General features: G+C 31.9%; 2 non-coding genes across 2 annotated transcripts; one reads left to right on the top strand and one right to left on the bottom strand.

Moving 5' to 3' along the window:
- Positions 1-17,242: 17,242 nt before the first annotated feature.
- On the top strand, positions 17,243-17,315 carry TRNAT-UGU (transfer RNA threonine (anticodon UGU)). The gene has a single exon. It is a non-coding gene; the product is annotated as a tRNA-Thr (tRNA).
- Positions 17,316-18,693: 1,378 nt separating this feature from the next.
- TRNAS-GGA (transfer RNA serine (anticodon GGA)) lies at positions 18,694-18,780 on the bottom strand. Its single transcript has one exon. It is a non-coding gene; the product is annotated as a tRNA-Ser (tRNA).
- Positions 18,781-19,683: the final 903 nt, after the last annotated feature.

Here is a 19,683-nt window from a genome sequence, read left to right as displayed (position 1 = left end):
AAATCTACTTGTTTAGTTCTTAAGGAGCACAAAAGAAAGGATAAAAGGGGAGGGGCTGATTGACAAAAGGAAAGTAGAGAAAATTTACAAGATATAATCTATCTGTATCTAACGTATCAACTCCAAATATTGAAAATAAAAAGTTAAATATTTCGAAATACTTTGATATATGAGATGAATCCATTATTTCGATTTCTTGCTTGTTTTGTTACTGAATTAAGTTGAGTGGTTTTACATTTACAGACGCATAAAAAACAATTTTTGTGGACAAAAAAAAAAAAACAGTTTTGTTTTATGTTATGACTCTTCCGTATACGTCTTCTTTGGTTCGAGTGGGCATTCTTAAGAAACTTCAGTTTAGTTCTGCTATAGAAAAAAGAGGCTTCTTGTCTTGAGTTTTTTCCTCCTGCCGAGAAAGCATTTATTCTGCAATTCATTTCAAAAGACTTCAATCGGTACACGCAAAAAATAGGCCAATTCAGCAGCTTTTTGCTCAATTTCTCGTGGAGTCAAATTCTCATCAGTACGAGTCAAGGGAACGGCCCCCTGGCCTCTGATTTCCATATAAAGGACACGCCGAGCATAAATACCCTCTTTAACTTCTATTCTGATGGACTGAATATCTTTCATAAGGAATCGTAGAAAGATGCGACGATTTTTTCCAGGAAAACCCCAACGAAAAATACATACTATTCCCTCTTTTCTATCGAATCGATCATAACCACTACCTACATTCCAAAAAATCGTGCACCACAAATAGGAACTAATAAAGAGACCCGCGATCCCATAGAAAGACATCACGATTCCTTGTGGAAAAAAAACTATTTGCTGAGACGGAAATAAAGATATCAAATTCCTACCAAGATAACTAGAAGTTCCAACTAATAAAAACCCTAATGAACCAAAAAAAAGAATAAAGGCCCAGCAGAAATTGCTTGTTTTTCGAGACCCCACTATAAATTCTATCCATATAGATTCTGATCGCCAACTCATACATACTAGATCCAGTTGCATTTTATTGGAATTGAGAAAATAAGCAAAAAAATTTGACTTTACTTTTTTTGTTTCCGAAGTAACTCTCATCAACTAGTGCTATTTTGATATGAACTTTTAGAAGTAATTCATCAAATTGCTTAGATCTAAAATCATCCCCTTTATATGATCCCCTATACAGATCTACTAGATATATAGACTTTAATTTCATACATTCGTCCGGTACCGATCCACTTGCTATAATTCATTTACCCCTATATCATGTTTACGTATGCATAAGAGGAGCTTTTTCATTTATGTTCGGGGAAGCCGGATGGATGTTATACAATATTCTACTAAATAGATATCCGTGGCATCTAAGTCGTGAAAAAAAAAATAGATAAGATTTGGTCTTGGCCTTGGCCCCATCGAATCTAAAAAATCTTAGTTTTTTGAACATACAAAGATAAAGAAGCCATTGCAATTGCCGGAAATACTAGGCCTACTAAAGGCACAAAAATAGAGGGAATTGTCATAAAATGGGTACCTCAATTTAATATTCGTACCTGTTATTGTTATATTGTTAGTTATAAAGTTAGTTATAAATATATCTTATAATAATTATATTATAATTCGTATATTATACTAAGTATATCTAAATATTATACTAAGTATATCGAAATACTAAGTATATCTAAATATTATACTAAGTATATCTAAATACTAAGTATATCTAAATATTATACTAAGTATATCTAAATACTAAGTATATCTAAATACTAAGTATATCTAAGCGAGTATATATATCTAATATATATATCTTATCTAATAAGTGCAAGGAATGTAGAATTAAATAAAGGGACTTGCCCATCTTTCTAAATGAAATAAAATAGGTGTATGATAAGATAATCCACTTTCTTTATTATCTTACTTTATTCCTACTTTTCTTATTATTATTATTCTATTGTTCTTGTCTTCTAATTTTAATTTCTAATTTGAATTTAATAAAGAAAGAGTTTATTACAAATTGAGAAAGAGTTTATTACAAATTGTCGAAAGATTCGATTCGTTAGAATCCGATCCAAGAACAGGGATTTTTAGTAAAAATAGAATTCTCGGGAGATATAGAAAGATGCAAAACTCTATATTTATATTTTTTCTATATTTGAATTATATAAACATACGCAATAGAGCAAGATAAAATTCGTTTTTCGACAATTCCATTTTATGTCACAAAGTCAAAGCCCATTATGCGGGCTTTGACTTTGATTCTGATAAACTAACTAACTGCCTTTTCACTACAAAGAAAATAATTTAACTTAAGACTCTACTTGATTGAATTTTGATTCAAAGGAAAAAAACCGTGGAACTGAAATAACTCACTCAGAACACCCTTTAAAGGATTACGTGGTACGATTGGATCGAATAAACCCTTATGGAATAAATATTCAGCCTCCTGTGAACCTTCAGGTACTGTTATATTCAATGTTTGCTCAATTACTCTTTTACCCGCAAATGCAATATAGGCATTGGGTTCAGCAATAATGATATCCCCCAACATACCAAAACTCGCGGTCACTCCACCAGTAGTAGGAGATGTAAGAATTGATACATAAAATAACTTTTTATTTGATTGATAATCATATAAAGCAGAAGATATTTTAGCCATTTGCATCAAGCTCAAACTTCCTTCTTGCATGCGTGCTCCTCCGGAAGCACACACTAGAATAAGAGGCAAAAAATTATTGGTAGCATATTCGATCAAACGGGTGATTTTCTCGCCTACTGCGGATCCCATACTACCCCCCATAAACTGAAAATCCATAACCCCGATTGCTATAGGAATACCGTTTAGTTGACCCGTACCTGTTTGAATAGCCTCAGTTAATCCTGTCTCTCTTTGATAAGAATCAAGACGATCTTTATAGGGCTCTTCGTCATACTCAAACGGATCAGAATCAATACCATCTTCGTCATACTCAAACGGATAAGAATCAATACCATCTTCGTCATACTGAAATGGATCAGAATCAATACCATCTTTATCTTTGTCAAACTGAAATGGATCATAATCAATACCATCTTTATCTTTATCTTTGTCAAACTGAACTTTATCTTTGTCAAACTGAACTTTATCTTTGTCAAACTGAACTTTATCTTTGTCATACTGAACTTTATCTTCGTCATACTGAAATGGATCAGAATCAAGACCATCTTTATCTTTGTTAAACTGAAATGGATCATAATTAATACCATCTTTATCTTTGTTAAACTGAACTTTATCTTTGTCATACTGAACTTTATCTTTGTCAAACTGAACTTTATCTTTGTCATACTGAACTTTATCTTCGTCATACTGAACTTTATCTTCGTCATACTGAAATGGATCAGAATCAATACCATCCATATAAGGCTCTTCTTGGTCAGACTGAAATGGATCATAATCAATACCATCTTCGTCAGAACCATCTTCGTCAGCTTCGTCAGAACCATCTTCGTCAGCTTCGTCAGAACCATCTTCGTCAGCTTCGTCAGAACCATCTTCGTCAGCTTCGTCAGAACCATCTTCGTCAGCTTCGTCAGAACCATCTTCGTCAGCTTCGTCAGAACCATCTTCGTCAGACTGAAATGGATCATAATCAATACCATCTTCGTCAGACTGAAATGGATCATAATCAATACCATCTTCGTCATACTGAAATTCAATGGGATCCAGAGAGATCATGTCTTCATCCATAGGATCCCAAGTACCTGGATCAATCGAAAGTTCGATTCTATCTGAACTACTCATTTTCAAATGATATCCACAGTATTCACAAATATTCATTTTTGGCTTAAGAAATTTCTTATAATTTAATCCATAACAATCTTCATTTTCGCATAGAACCCACAAATGCTTGAAATCTTTAGGCCTTTCTAAATCATTACCATTTGCGCAACTTTCTTTTAGAGTTAAATCATTACCATTTGCGCAACTTTCTTTTAGAGTTAAATCATTACCATTTGCGCAACTTTCTTTTAGAGTTAAATCATTACCATTTGCGCAACTTTCTTTTAGAGTTAAATCATTACCATTTGCGCAACTTTCTTTTAGAGTTAAATCATTACCATTTGCGCAACTTTCTTTTAGAGTTAAATCATTACCATTTGCGCAACTTTCTTTTAGAGTTAAACCATTGTCTTCACTACTATTTCCACCTTCAACACAAATGTAACCACAAATGCAATTATAAATATAACTATCATTGTAATTGTCACTACCACTTAAAATGGAACTATCAATACAGGTTTGAGAACGAAGATAAGAGTTAATACAACTCTTAATGTGATTATTCCAACTATAGTTAGTATCATACAAGTTAAAATCATAGTGGGGATCGTCATTGTCAATCTCAAAAATTTGATTTTCACTATTAAAATATAGAGAATAATTATCCTGATTACTATCATTATCCTGATTACTATCCCTAATTAAAACCCTAATTCGGGTGTCATCAGAAATGAAATTCCGAATGTCTTTGACGCCAACTAAATGATCAACCTTACTGTAATAACTAGAGCTGTCACTACAACCATGAATGTTTTTATCCATATCATTTCTAACCGGGTCTTCGTTTACACTAGTATTTTCAATAGGACCAAGGCTATCCATTGATTTACTTAGCCCACATCTGTATTCTAATTCCCCCTTAGACAAGATAAAATTGAACCATAATTTTTCCATAGAGTTTTCTTGCCTCTATTTAGATGTAAAGTATAATAGATGAATAGTCATTTGATGAAAAAAAAAAAATCATTTATTTCCTATCGGAATACGCATAATGGATACAATCATTAAACTAATAATGAGTGAATATTGAAGTAAAGGATTCTCGTTTGTGAGAACCTGGAGTATCAGTTCATTATATATGATATATGATACTTTACTTTTTTCTTTTCAATTATAAATATAAATTTTCAATTAGAAATAGCGATTTCCCTATGTTGTGTAAAATTCGCACTGAAAAAATTGAAAAAAGAAATTTTTCTCCTATCAAGAACCTTTTTCGTAAAATATCGTCTACTAATACAATAAAATCTCGTCTACTAATACAATAAGTTTCTATTCCAACACGGAACGAATAGGATAGAAAAGAATACACCAATCTTTAGGATCGGCTCAATCCTTTTAGTAAAAGATTGGGCCGAGTTTAATTGCAATTCAACAAACCAACAGTAATTACTGGATTACAAAGTATCCATTGCTTCGAATTCAAATTTTATTTATCTAAAGTATCCATTGCTTCGAATTCAAATTTGATCTCCTTCCATACTTCACAAGCAGCAGCTAGTTCCATACTCCATTTGCCAGCCTCGCGGATAATTTCATTACCCTGGCGGGCAAGGTCACGTCCCTCATTACGAGCTTTTACACATGCTTCTAAAGCTACTCGATTAGCTACGGCACCCGGTGCATTTCCCCAAGGGTGTCCTAAAGTTCCTCCACCGAATTGTAGTACGGAATCATCTCCAAAGATCTCGGTCAAAGCAGGCATATGCCAAACGTGAATACCCCCCGAAGCTACGGGCAGAACACCTGGTATAGAAACCCAATCTTGAGTGAAATAAATACCACGGCTTCGATCTTTTTCAATAAAATCATCACGTAGTAAATCAACAAAGCCCAAAGTTATGTCCCTTTCTCCTTCAAGTTTACCTACTACTGTACCAGCGTGAATATGATCTCCACCAGACAGACGTAAAGCTTTAGCTAGTACACGAAAGTGCATACCATGATTCTTCTGTCTATCAATAACTGCGTGCATTGCGCGATGGATGTGAAGAAGTAGACCATTATCTCGGCAATAATGAGCCAAGCTAGTATTTGCAGTGAACCCACCTGTTAAGTAGTCATGCATTACGATGGGAGCTCCCAATTCTCTGGCAAATATGGCCCTTTTAATCATTTCTTCACATGTACCCGCAGTAGCATTCAAGTAATGCCCTTTGATTTCACCTGTTTCAGCCTGTGCTTTAAAAATTGCTTCGGCACAAAATAAGAAACGGTCTCTCCAACGCATAAATGGTTGGGAGTTCACATTCTCATCATCTTTGGTAAAATCAAGTCCACCACGTAGACATTCATAAACTGCTCTACCGTAGTTCTTAGCGGATAACCCCAATTTAGGTTTAATAGTACATCCTAATAGGGGGCGACCGTACTTGTTCAATTTATCTCTTTCAACCTGGATGCCATGAGGCGGGCCTTGGAAAGTTTTAGTATAAGAAGGAGGGATTCGCAGATCCTCTAGACGTAGAGCGCGCAGGGCTTTGAACCCAAATACATTACCCACAATGGAAGTAAACATGTTAGTAACAGAACCTTCTTCAAAAAGGTCTAAGGGGTAAGCTACATAACATATATATTGATTTTCTTCTCCAGCAACGGGCTCAATGTGGTAGCATCGCCCTTTGTAACGATCAAGGCTGGTAAGCCCATCGGTCCACACGGTTGTCCATGTACCAGTAGAAGATTCAGCAGCTACTGCTGCCCCTGCTTCCTCGGGCGGAACTCCGGGTTGAGGAGTTACTCGGAAGGCTGCCAAGATATCAGTATCTTTGACTTCATATTCAGGAGTATAATAAGTCAATTTATACTCTTTAACACCAGCTTTGAATCCAACACTTGCTTTAGTCTCTGTTTGTGGTGACATAAGCCCCTCCCTACAACTCATGAATTGAAAATTTTCGCAACAACAAGGTCTGCTCGGCATAAATTAGGAGTTAATGAAACCTTTTCGAAGAAATCTTTCAAAAAATTATCAACTAATCCGAAAGGTTCCTTATTAGACCATGGTATTTGATTCGCCAAATACATCATTATTCTATATTCTTTCATATTCTATATTCTTTCATATGTATGGCGCAACCCAATCCGTGTTTTTCAAGTTTAGAATTCCTTACTTTTTTTTTGAATCGAAATGAAAATGAAATAAATGAAATAGAAATATTATAAATATATAATTATAATTAGAATTATAAATATAAAATATATATATAAAATATATAAATTAAATATAAAATATATAAATTCAATAATAAGTCAATAGTCAATAATAAGATAATACTATAATAATATAAATTCAATAATAAGTCAATAGTCAATAATAATCAATAATAAGATAATAAGATAATAAGAAATAATATAAAATAAGAAATAATATAAATTCAATAATAAGAAATAAGAAAGAATAAGAAATTCACTCTTGACAGTAATATATGTTGTATATGTAAATCCTAGATGTGAAAATATGCGTAATTCGTTTATGAAATGAAAAAAAAGGAATATAGATGGAAAAAGGGGGGATAGGTTGGACGTAAAAAAAAATCGATATGCTAAAATAAAATACGAAATGAAATAAGGGCTAATGAGATAGAAATAAGGAATCGTAAATAGAGTTCGGGTTCGAATTCCATAGATAATATGGATGGTATTGCCTATAATGATAGACAAATGAAAGACAATGATAGACAAATGAAAGACTCTCTCAAAATTGTTATTTATTTATCCACTTGATATTTTGCAAATAGGTTGGTTGAACTTAAAAATTCCTTCATTGAATAAGGAAACAATCCAATTGAATTGCATTCAATTGGATGGTACCAACGAAATCGAGTGCTAATCCCCATTTCTTATTGAATTAACCGATCAACTTGCTGTCGAAGATTTTTTTTATTAGAAAATTTTCGAAAAAAAAAATTGACATATTTCACTTTATTTTATTATGAGAATAAATCCTACTACTTCTGTTCCTGGAGTTTCCACGCTTGAAAAAGAAAATCTGGGACGTATTTCTCAAATCATCGGTCCAGTACTGGATGTAGCCTTTCCCCCGGGCAAGATGCCTAATATTTACAACGCTTTGGTAGTTAAGGGTCGAGATACCATCGGTCAACAAATTAATGTAACTTGTGAGGTACAGCAATTATTAGGAAACAATCGAGTTAGAGCTGTAGCTATGAGCGCTACAGATGGTCTAATGAGAGGAATGGAAGTGATTAACACGGGAGCTCCTCTAAGTGTTCCAGTCGGCGGAGCGACCCTAGGACGAATTTTTAACGTGCTTGGGGAGCCCGTTGATAATTTAGGTCCTGTAGATACTCGCACAACATCCCCTATTCATAAACCTGCGCCCGCTTTCATACAATTAGATACAAAATTATCTATTTTTGAAACAGGAATTAAAGTAGTCGATCTTTTAGCTCCTTATCGTCGTGGAGGAAAAATCGGACTATTTGGGGGAGCTGGGGTAGGTAAAACAGTACTCATTATGGAATTGATCAACAACATTGCCAAAGCTCATGGGGGTGTATCCGTATTTGGCGGAGTAGGTGAACGTACTCGTGAAGGAAATGATCTTTACATGGAAATGAAAGAATCTGGAGTAATTAATGAACAAAATCTTGCGGAATCAAAAGTGGCTTTAGTCTACGGTCAGATGAATGAACCGCCAGGAGCTCGTATGAGAGTTGGGTTGACTGCCCTAACTATGGCGGAATATTTCCGAGATGTTAATAAACAAAACGTACTTCTATTTATAGACAATATCTTCCGTTTTGTCCAAGCGGGATCCGAAGTATCTGCCTTATTGGGTAGAATGCCTTCCGCTGTGGGTTATCAACCCACCCTTAGTACCGAAATGGGTTCTTTACAAGAAAGAATTACTTCTACCAAGGAGGGATCCATAACTTCTATTCAAGCAGTTTATGTACCCGCGGATGATTTGACCGACCCTGCCCCTGCCACAACATTTGCGCATTTAGATGCTACTACCGTACTATCAAGAGGATTAGCTGCCAAAGGTATCTATCCAGCGGTAGATCCTTTAGACTCAACGTCAACTATGCTCCAACCTCGAATCGTTGGAAAGGAACATTATGAAACTGCGCAAAGGGTTAAGCAAACCTTACAACGTTACAAAGAACTTCAGGACATTATAGCTATCCTGGGGTTGGACGAAGTGTCCGAAGAGGATCGCTTAACCGTAGCAAGAGCGCGAAAAATTGAGCGTTTCTTATCACAACCCTTTTTCGTAGCGGAAGTATTTACTGGTTCCCCGGGGAAATATGTTGGCCTAGCAGAAACAATTAGAGGATTTCAATTGATCCTTTCCGGAGAATTAGACGGTCTTCCTGAACAGGCCTTTTATTTGGTAGGTAACATCGATGAAGCTACTGCGAAGGCTACGAACTTAGAAATGGAGAGCAAATTGAATAAATGACCTTAAATCTTTGCGTACTCACCCATAATCGAATTGTTTGGGATTCAGAAGTGAAAGAAATCATTTTATCTACTAATAGCGGACAAATTGGCGTATTACCAAATCACGCGCCTATTGCCACAGTTGTAGATATAGGTATTTTGAGAATACGCCTTAACGACCAATGGTTAACGATGGCTCTGATGGGTGGTTTTGCTAGAATAGTCAATAATGAAATCACTATTTTTGGAAAGGATGCGGAAAAGGGTAGTGACATTGATCCACAAGAAGCTCAGCAAGCTCTTGAAATAGCGGAAGCTAACTTGAGGAAAGCTGAAGGCAAGAGGCAAACAATTGAGGCAAATCTAGCTCTCAGATGGGCTAGGACACGAGTAAAGGCTATCAACGCGATTTCGTAACTAGTTGGTTAATCGAAAGAATTTCCGTATAAACAGAACTTTCGTTTCTACATCCCATTTTTATTCTGCTGATTAAATAGAATCAAATACAATCAAAAGTGAAATAGTGAAATTTGATCTAACGAAAAATTTGAAAATTGAAAACGGAAATAGAATAGGATGAAAAAGATAGAAAATCAATAAAAGAAGGTGGGTAGAAAAACTTATTAGACACCGGGATCAATGGTATCTAATAAGTTCTACCTACTATTGGATTTGAACCAATGACTCCCGCCGTATGAAAGCAATACTCTAACCACTGAGTTAAGTAGGTCATTTATTATCATAAGGAATCATAAAGAGAAAGAAAAGGGACCTATCACATCGATGGATTATAAATCCGATATTACTTCTAAGCAATACCAATCAAACCGACCAAAAAGGTATGATTATGATGTTGGATCATGTAATATTCATCTTGACAAGAAATTATCTAAATAATATGATAAAATATGTATCACAAACACAAGGGCTATAGCTCAGTTAGGTAGAGCACCTCGTTTACACGCGCGCCAATGTTTTTCAGGGGAGTCTATCATGCAATCAAAAAAAATTGATCCTTTTGAGAAATCGATGTCTTACTCCATTACTTTGAAGGAACAAAACAAGAGAACAATAGCCTGACAAATGGTTTGGTTCGATTCGGGTGCCGTTTAGGCAGGAGCAGGATCCGAATCGAACCTATCATTGATTTGAGATATTGATAGGGCGAATACCCAGTCTATTCAATGCTAGGCATAATGAGTATAAGGACCTCAAAAATTCTCTTTTCGTCCTATGAATCTTAAGGTGTATGAAGTTTCATCTTTGATTTTTTAATCAGGATGATAGAGACTTCATTTAACTTAGGTTGATCTAGGCCAGAAGCAGACCTACGTCAAGATAAACTTTCCCTTCTTTGAAACACTTTGGTAGTGCTCCTGTATCAGTAATGAATCAGAGCACATGGAACCATCTTCCTTTTTTTTCTAAGAGAAAAAATATATATATGGTAGACTAACTGATATTTCTATCAGTTAATGAAAGAGCCCAATGCAAAAAAATGCATGTTGGGTCTTTGAAATAGGTCGAATCATTTTGATAATAATCAGTTCGATCTGTTTTACCGAGAAGGTCTACGGTTCGAGTCCGTATAGCCCTATATTTTATATTTTTATTTTATATTTTATTAATTTTTATATTTTATTAATTTTTATATTTTATTAATTTTTATATTTTATTAATTTAAAATATTTATTAAATTAATAAAAAAATATTTATTAAATTAATAAAAATGAAATGAAAATAATATTCTTAAAACTAAAGCAAACTAAAACAATAAAGAATATCCAAATACAAATAAAAAAAGTTGTATAGTTTTTTTCCTAATTATTGTATTCTTTGTTGATTGGAACTGGTCGCTTCCAGTTGCTTGGTTAAAATCATTCCCATAAGCTCGCTCACAGGGAGATCGCTCAGAAACTGAAAACAAAAGCGCATTTCAACAGAATCTCATAAATATATATAATATATATTAAATATATATATATAGATAATATATATATAGATAATATCTATAAAAAGATATAATATCTATAAAATATAGATAGAAAATAAAAAATGTATTCTATATATAACTATATATAAATTTATTCTATATTCTATATATAACTATATAATATACTATATAATATATATATAAATTTATTCTATATTCTATATATATTCTATATATATAATAGATAATAAGATAATAGAAAAGAGAAAAGGTTTTTTTTTTTTTTTTTTATTTCTAATACATATTAGATATTAGTTATATATTAGAATTCCTTTTATTTAGAAAAATACGAAATGAAGTGAAAACAAAAAAGTTTTACTTGTTTTGGATTTGTATAGTATTCTACTATACTATATAGTAATAGTATAAATATCTATGTAATAGTATAAATGTAATAGTATAAATATCTATTTATACTATTACTATACAAATTAGTACTATATCGAATACAAATTAGTACTATATCGAAATTAAATCGAAATAAGTGAAATGTAAATAGGATTAATTCCAATCAATAAATCTTAAAACGCAACAGCAAACAAACGAAACTAGACGATTCGATCAAACTGAATTGTTGGTTTGACTAAACAAACAGTTGTGGATGACTTGACAATGAATTCCAGGTCGAATCGACTAATCCGGTCTATTTTTCACATTCATAGGAGTTCGTCTATGTTTCTGCTTTACGAATATGATATTTTCTGGGCATTTCTAATAATATCAAGTGCTATTCCTATTTTGGCATTTCTAATTTCTGGAGTTTTAGCCCCGATTAGAAAGGGTCCAGAAAAACTTTCTAGTTATGAATCGGGTATAGAACCAATGGGCGATGCTTGGTTACAATTTCGAATCCGTTATTATATGTTTGCTCTAGTTTTTGTTGTTTTTGATGTTGAAACGGTTTTTCTTTATCCATGGGCAATGAGTTTCGATGTATTGGGGGTACCCGTATTCATAGAAGCTTTAATTTTCGTGCTTATCCTAATTGTTGGTTCAGTTTATGCATGGCGAAAAGGAGCATTGGAATGGTCTTAGTTCCTGAATATTCAGATAATAAAAAGAAAGAAAAAAGTAAAAATAATAATAACATTGAGTATGAATTCCATTGAATTTCCCTTACTTGATCGAACAACCCAAAACTCAGTTATTTCAACTACATTAAATGATCTTTCAAATTGGTCAAGACTCTCCAGTTTATGGCCGCTTCTTTATGGTACCAGTTGTTGCTTCATTGAATTTGCTTCATTAATAGGCTCACGATTCGACTTTGATCGTTATGGGCTGGTCCCAAGATCGAGTCCTAGACAAGCGGACCTAATTTTAACAGCTGGAACAGTAACAATGAAAATGGCTCCCTCTTTAGTGAGATTATATGAACAAATGCCCGAACCTAAATATGTTATTGCTATGGGCGCGTGTACAATTACAGGAGGGATGTTCAGTACTGATTCTTATAGTACTGTTCGGGGAGTCGATAAGCTAATTCCTGTGGATGTCTATTTGCCGGGCTGTCCCCCTAAACCCGAGGCAGTTATAGATGCTATAACAAAACTTCGTAAGAAAATATCTCGCGAAATCTATGAAGATCGAATTAGATCTCAACAGGGGGATCGGTGTTTTACTACCAATCACAAGTTTTGTCTTGTACGCAGTACTCATACTGGAAATTATAATCAAGGATTACTCTATCAACCACCATCTACTTCAGAGATTCCTCCTGAAACATTTTTCAACTACAAAAGTTCAATATCTTCCCACGAATTAGTGAATTAGGTAGGATTCAGAAACAGAATAACAAACAACGAATTAATCTTCATAAATTCGATTTCATCGTAAATGTGAAATACTTATCTTATACAAATTACAAATAAAAAAGAAAAGTGCGGGAGAGATAAAAAAGATGCAGGGCCGTTTGTCTGTTTGGCTAGTCAAACACGGGCTAGTTCATAGATCTTTGGGCTTCGATTACCAAGGAATAGAGACTTTACAAATAAAGCCCGAGGATTGGCATTCCATTGCTGTTATTTTATATGTATATGGTTACAATTATCTACGTTCCCAATGTGCTTATGATGTAGCACCAGGCGGACTGTTAGCCAGTGTGTATCATCTTACGAGAATAGAGTATGGTGTAGATCAACCGGAAGAAGTATGTATAAAAGTATTTGCTCCAAGGAGTAACCCTAGAATTCCGTCTGTTTTCTGGGTTTGGAAAAGTGCGGATTTTCAAGAACGAGAATCTTATGACATGTTGGGAATCTCTTATGAGAATCATCCACGACTGAAACGTATCTTAATGCCCGAAAGTTGGATAGGGTGGCCTTTACGTAAGGATTACATTGCCCCCAATTTTTATGAAATACAAGACGCTCATTGAATGATAAGAAACTAATTACAACTTCAAATATTCAAGGAATATTTGTACATTCTCTTCTAGCTCAAACGGAGGAATTGAGGTTTCATTCGTATTCTTATGGATAGGCTAATAAATAAAAAGAAATAAAAGACAATACATCATTGAAATTCTCGATTTTTGAAGATACCTTTTTATTTTATTTCGGACGAGCCGAGACAATAGGATGAACAACAAGGGTTCTATACCGTGAACTTTGTATCGCGCACATCACTTAGATGAACTCTAGAGAGTCACATAGAAAGGAATGAAGAAATGGAATATGAAAGAGAATACAAATAAATAAATGAAAGGGAATCGGATTCTATTTGTACTGTAGCTGAGATGAGTCTTGGTTATTTCTATCCTTGAACTCCTCTAGACCAGACTTTTGGTTGGGCCTTTCAACCAACTATTTTAATCTTTTTTTTTAATTAAATATGTATGAAGTATTAACATTCTTTTTGAATGTGAGGAGCCACAGCGTGAACAAATAAAAAAGAAGAGGAAAGATAATGAAATTTTTTTCTTTTACTACATTATTTATTTTTTTTACTACATTATAATTATAATAGACTCTTTGCTCATCTAAAAAATAGAAACAAAAAAAAAAAAAAAAATAAATAAAGAGAGGGTTTACTTCCAGATAGCTAGCTAGATAAGTATGTATTATGTCGATCTATATCAATTAATTTGTAGAGTAGATACTCATACAAATTAATCATACGCCTGAGAACCAGATTTGAACTGGTGACACGAGGATTTTCAGTCCTCTGCTCTACCAACTGAGCTATCCCGACCATTACCGACGCATTATCCTCATAATACTAGATGACTTGGGTCTATGTCACTTAAAAATGAAAACAAAAAAAAAAACGAAAAAGTATTAAATTAAAAGGGGAATTTCTTGGATCTTTAAAAGGAAGACTTTGTAAATTTCAGTATGAGTAATGATATGGATTATGAATCATTCAAATAGGTATTCCTTGCTCAAGGGTGTTGATTTGTACGTATATCATATATATATCACAATATATCATATCACAAGACTTGTGATAAGAGAACAAAATTCTGCTAGGATACGCTTGTAAAATGGAAAAGAATAGGATGAATGAGAAACATAAGGAACTTTGAACCACTAACAAAAAGGGTAGGATAAAATAAATAGATAGCAAACGGGCTTTTTGGGGTTGGGGATAGAGGGACTTGAACCCTCACGATTTTTAAAGTCGACGGATTTTCCTCTTACTATAAATTTCATTGTTGTCGGTATTGATATTGACATGTAGAACGGGACTCTATCTTTATTCTCGTCCGATTAATCAGTTTTTCAAAAGATTTATCAGACTATGGAGTGAATGATTTGATTAATGAATATTCTATTCGATTCTTTCTTCAACTTGGAATCGATTCACAACAATTCTTTTTATTTTTCATATAAATTGATTTTGCATATAAATAAAAAAAATACGGGTTCGAGTCGTCTTTTTTGGTTTTTCATTAGTATACCTATTTATTTTATATTTTATATAGGTATATCTTGCATCCTTTCTGGAGTTTCGATATAAGGATTCCTTTACCAACAGTCAACCCCATTTGTTAGAATAGCTTCCATTGAGTCTCTGCACCTATCCCTTTTTTATTATTCTCGCTTGTTGAACCTTTGTTTATTTTCGTAAAATAATAGGATTTGGCTCAGGATTGCCCATTTTTCATTCCGGGGTTTCTCTGAATTTGAAAGTTATCACTTAGTAGGTTTCCATACCAAGGCTCAATCCAATCCAATTAAGTCCGTAGCGTCTACCAATTTCGCCATATCCCCTTTGTGTCTTGAGATTAGGATCTCATTAGGATGCACTTCCTTCCCCCTTTCTCCTTCCCTTCCTTTCCCCTTTCTTTCATTTATTTATTTTCTTTCTTTTTATGCGAAAACCGTTGAATTTAGTATTGAATTTAGTAGATATAGATACTGATTCTTATATCGAAGGGTCTTTACCTATTTTATTTCTTGTTTGTTTATCTTCTTTCGTCTCTATCGGAGACCCGTATTTATTTGGTCCAATCAGAAAATATTTTATCATTTCTGTATTCGCAATTCAATATAGATGGATATTCCATAACATATATATGCCCCCCTTACTCTCAGTTTTCTCAGGCAATTTACTCGAACGGTCGATTTTTTTTTTTTTTTTCGTCTTAGCTTCCGCCTTTATGAATGAAAACAAAAGAAAGGAGTCTCTCATCTCTCATTATGATCTGGATTTCATTTCTATGGGTTGCATCTTTTCTTTTTTCTTTAATTTTATTTTTATTCTTATTCTTTTATTAGACTATCCTATATAACCATAATAAGATAACTAAAAAAATAAAAATAAAAATGAAAATTGAATTTATTCATTATTAAAATTTATTCATTTTAAAATTTATTCATTATTAATTATTTATTTTCTAGTATAATAGCATAATAGCTAGAACTAATTATTCCATTCATTTCTATTTCGACTTCGAAGATAATTCGAATTAGTTAGTCTAAAAAACAAAGTTTCATTCTAATTATTTAGACTTATAACGTATCATTTATATAATGATAATATATATATAAATTATATATAAATATAAATTATATATAAATGCATAAAAATATTTTCACTATAATTATCTAATTATTAGACTCTATTTATAATTCTAAACTAAATATAAATAAATTAAATATATATTAAATCTATATTAAATATAAATAAATATTAAATATAAATAAATTAAATCTATATTAAATCTATCTATCTATATTAAAATTAAATCTATCTATTAAATTAAATCTATATCTATATCTATATAAAAAAAAAAAATTATATATAATTTAAATGTAAAATATACTAAAAATATACTAAAAAATACTAAAAATATAAAATAAAAAATATAGTAATATTATACTTAGTATACTAATATTATACTAATATATATATAATACTAAATTATATATATAATACTAAATAGAATATAATACTAAATAGAATAGAATACTAAATAGAATAGACTAATAGAATAAAGATAACATATAATAAAATAAATATAAAATAAAAATATATAATATAGAGATAAATAATAAATAATTATAAAAATTATAAATATATTTATAATTTATTTTTATAATTTTTATAATTATAATAAAATTAGAATTAAATTATAATAATATTATTATAATTTAATATTATTAAATATAATGTTATTAAATATTAATATGATTAAATTAAAATATGATTAAATTAAAATATCATTTTTAATATGATTAAAATATAATCAAATAGAATGATTAAAATATAATCAAATAGAATTATATTATTCTATTCTTAATTATTATATTCTATCAATATTAGATTGAATATTAGATTGAATCTACCATTATTATATATTATTATATATTATTATATATCATTATATTAAATATGATTATATTAAATATGGCATAAATTATGTATGGCATAAATATGGCATTTAAAATTTAAAATTCTAGTTTTTCTAAATTCTAGTCTATAATTCATATTAATAATTCATAGTAATTATGAATAACTAATAGATAGTTAATAGATAAGATCGTAATAGTTTGCTGAATTCCTATGGATACAAAATTTCTATTATTTGAGCCCGCTTAGCTCAGAGGTTAGAGCATCGCATTTGTAATGCGATGGTCATCGGTTCGATTCCGATAGCCGGCTTTCTCTATTTGTTTGCTTTTTTACTTTTTTACATGATTGATAATGTTTTTTTGAAATCAAAGAACATTGAAAAAGCTTTTTCCCCTTTTCTTTCCAAAGGTCAACGATCCGTTTATTATGTCGTAGAAACTTTCAATTAGGAATAAAATTGGAGGAGTTAGATCTTTGCAGAATAAATCAAGAAAAAAAAAAAGGAAACTTTTTTTGGTTTAATTTTTAGATTTTAATTTTTATATTTTATATTTAATATATATTTTATATTTAATATATTTATATATTATATATATTTTATTTTAATTTCTATTTTTTGTATACATTATATACAATATACATTATATACAATACAAAAAAGTATGGATATTGATCCAATTCATCTCATTAATATTTGTAGTACAATCCTTCAGTCGATTTCGCTTCATTTAGTTCAGTTTTAATTTAGGTTTATGAAATTTCAATAAAATTCAAATTAATAAGGAGTCTTTATGTCGCGTTACCGAGGGCCTCGTTTCAAAAAAATACGCCGTCTGGGGGCTTTACCGGGACTAACTAGTAAAAGTCCTAGAGCCGGAAGCGATCTTAGAAACCGATCGCGCTCCGGTAAAAAATCTCAATATCGTATTCGTTTAGAAGAAAAACAAAAATTGCGTTTTCATTATGGCCTTACAGAACGACAATTACTTAAATACGTTCGTATTGCCAGAAAAGCAAAAGGGTCAACAGGTCAGGTTTTACTACAATTACTTGAAATGCGTTTGGATAACATCCTTTTTCGATTAGGTATGGCTTCAACTATTCCTCAAGCCCGCCAATTAGTTAACCATAGACATATTTTAGTTAATGGTCGTACAGTAGATATACCAAGTTATCGCTGCAAACCCCGAGATATTATTTCAGCGAGGGATGAACAAAAATCTAGAACTCTGATTCAAAATTATCTTGATTCATCCACCCATGAGGAATTACCAAAGCATTTGACCCTTCACACATTACAATATAAAGGATTAGTCAATCAAATAATAGATAGGAAATGGGTCGGTTTGAAAATAAATGAATTGCTTGTCGTAGAATATTATTCTCGTCAGACTTAAACCTAACTAAAATAACAAAACAAGGGTTCTGCTCCCTTTTCACCTGAGTTAAGGTTAAGTAAAGGAAGACAGGGTAAGGGATTTGATTCGGAAATTTTATTTTTCTCCTATTCATGTATGATAGATCCGTAGGTAGATTTTCATCCCCTGTACGCTATTTTACGTATTCCGTATTAAAAAGAAATTGGGAATAGAGAATCTATATCAAAGAAGGGTCTAACTCTTTAGTATCTGTTCTTATTTGATTTGATACATTGTAGTCAGTTACATTGGCGAATTAGGTGAAGGTGCGGAAAGAGAGGGATTCGAACCCTCGGTAAACAAAAGTCTACATAGCAGTTCCAATGCTACGCCTTGAACCACTCGGCCATCTCTCCTACATAATTATTATGGCCGATAACCCGAGCGAATAGCGAGTTATTCATATTAGATTGTTCGAGAGGTACGAACAATATCAATTCTAACTAGAAAACTAGCTATAAAAATAGAAAACTTTTCATCACTTTTTTCAGCACTTTTTCTTTAGCCTCCCGACTCGAAGAAATTTTTTTGTGAGGGGGCTGTTAAAAATAAATAATATAATACGATAAACATATACCATATATATCTATTCATGTTTGCGAAAAAGGCACTCCCATCTTTTTTCTGATATTTCTACCGGACTGGATTAAATCAATGAATTGAAACGAATCAAATCAATCGATTGGTTTTTTTTTTTTAGACTATGCTTAATGGATATTTTTAGTTCATAATTCTCTTTAGACTCTAATTCCCCATTTCTATAAGAATTCTAAAATTCTTTTCCAGTTTTAGATCTCTCAACAACAACCTCTTACTCTGTAAATCTATTACAAATTCATAAATCCTCTAAGGGATTTTTATATTTGATTATATGTTGTATACCTGCTATGCACAAAACACAAAAAAGGGCAGTTATTTTATTTTCATCATAGAACGATTATTCGATTATTTTTCCTCTTTTTATCATAATTTAATCAAAACTTCTCTAATTTTGCTAATCTATCCTAATCCGTAGGATAAATTTTTTGATTCTTCAACTTCGATGAAATCGTAATAATTCTTTTTTCTTTTTATATTTTATTCTTATACTAATAAATTCTTATACTAATAAATTTGGATGAAATAAAATAGGATTCAAATATTTCTTTTTTTTTTTTTTTCTTGATTCCTGCCAAAAAAATTGAAGTAAAGTAGAGGGCTATATCTTTTTTTTTTTTTTTTTTATGGAATGGGTCTGCTTTTATGTTATTTCGTACTGT

This window comes from Durio zibethinus, unplaced genomic scaffold, assembly GCF_047325235.1.
Source record: "Durio zibethinus cultivar Kanyao isolate XHJ-2024 unplaced genomic scaffold, ASM4732523v1 HiC_scaffold_192, whole genome shotgun sequence".
Classification (NCBI taxonomy): Eukaryota; Viridiplantae; Streptophyta; class Magnoliopsida; order Malvales; family Malvaceae; genus Durio; species Durio zibethinus.
The sequence above is the reverse complement of the archived record's forward strand: the minus strand, read 5'-3'. Positions and strand labels throughout refer to the sequence as shown.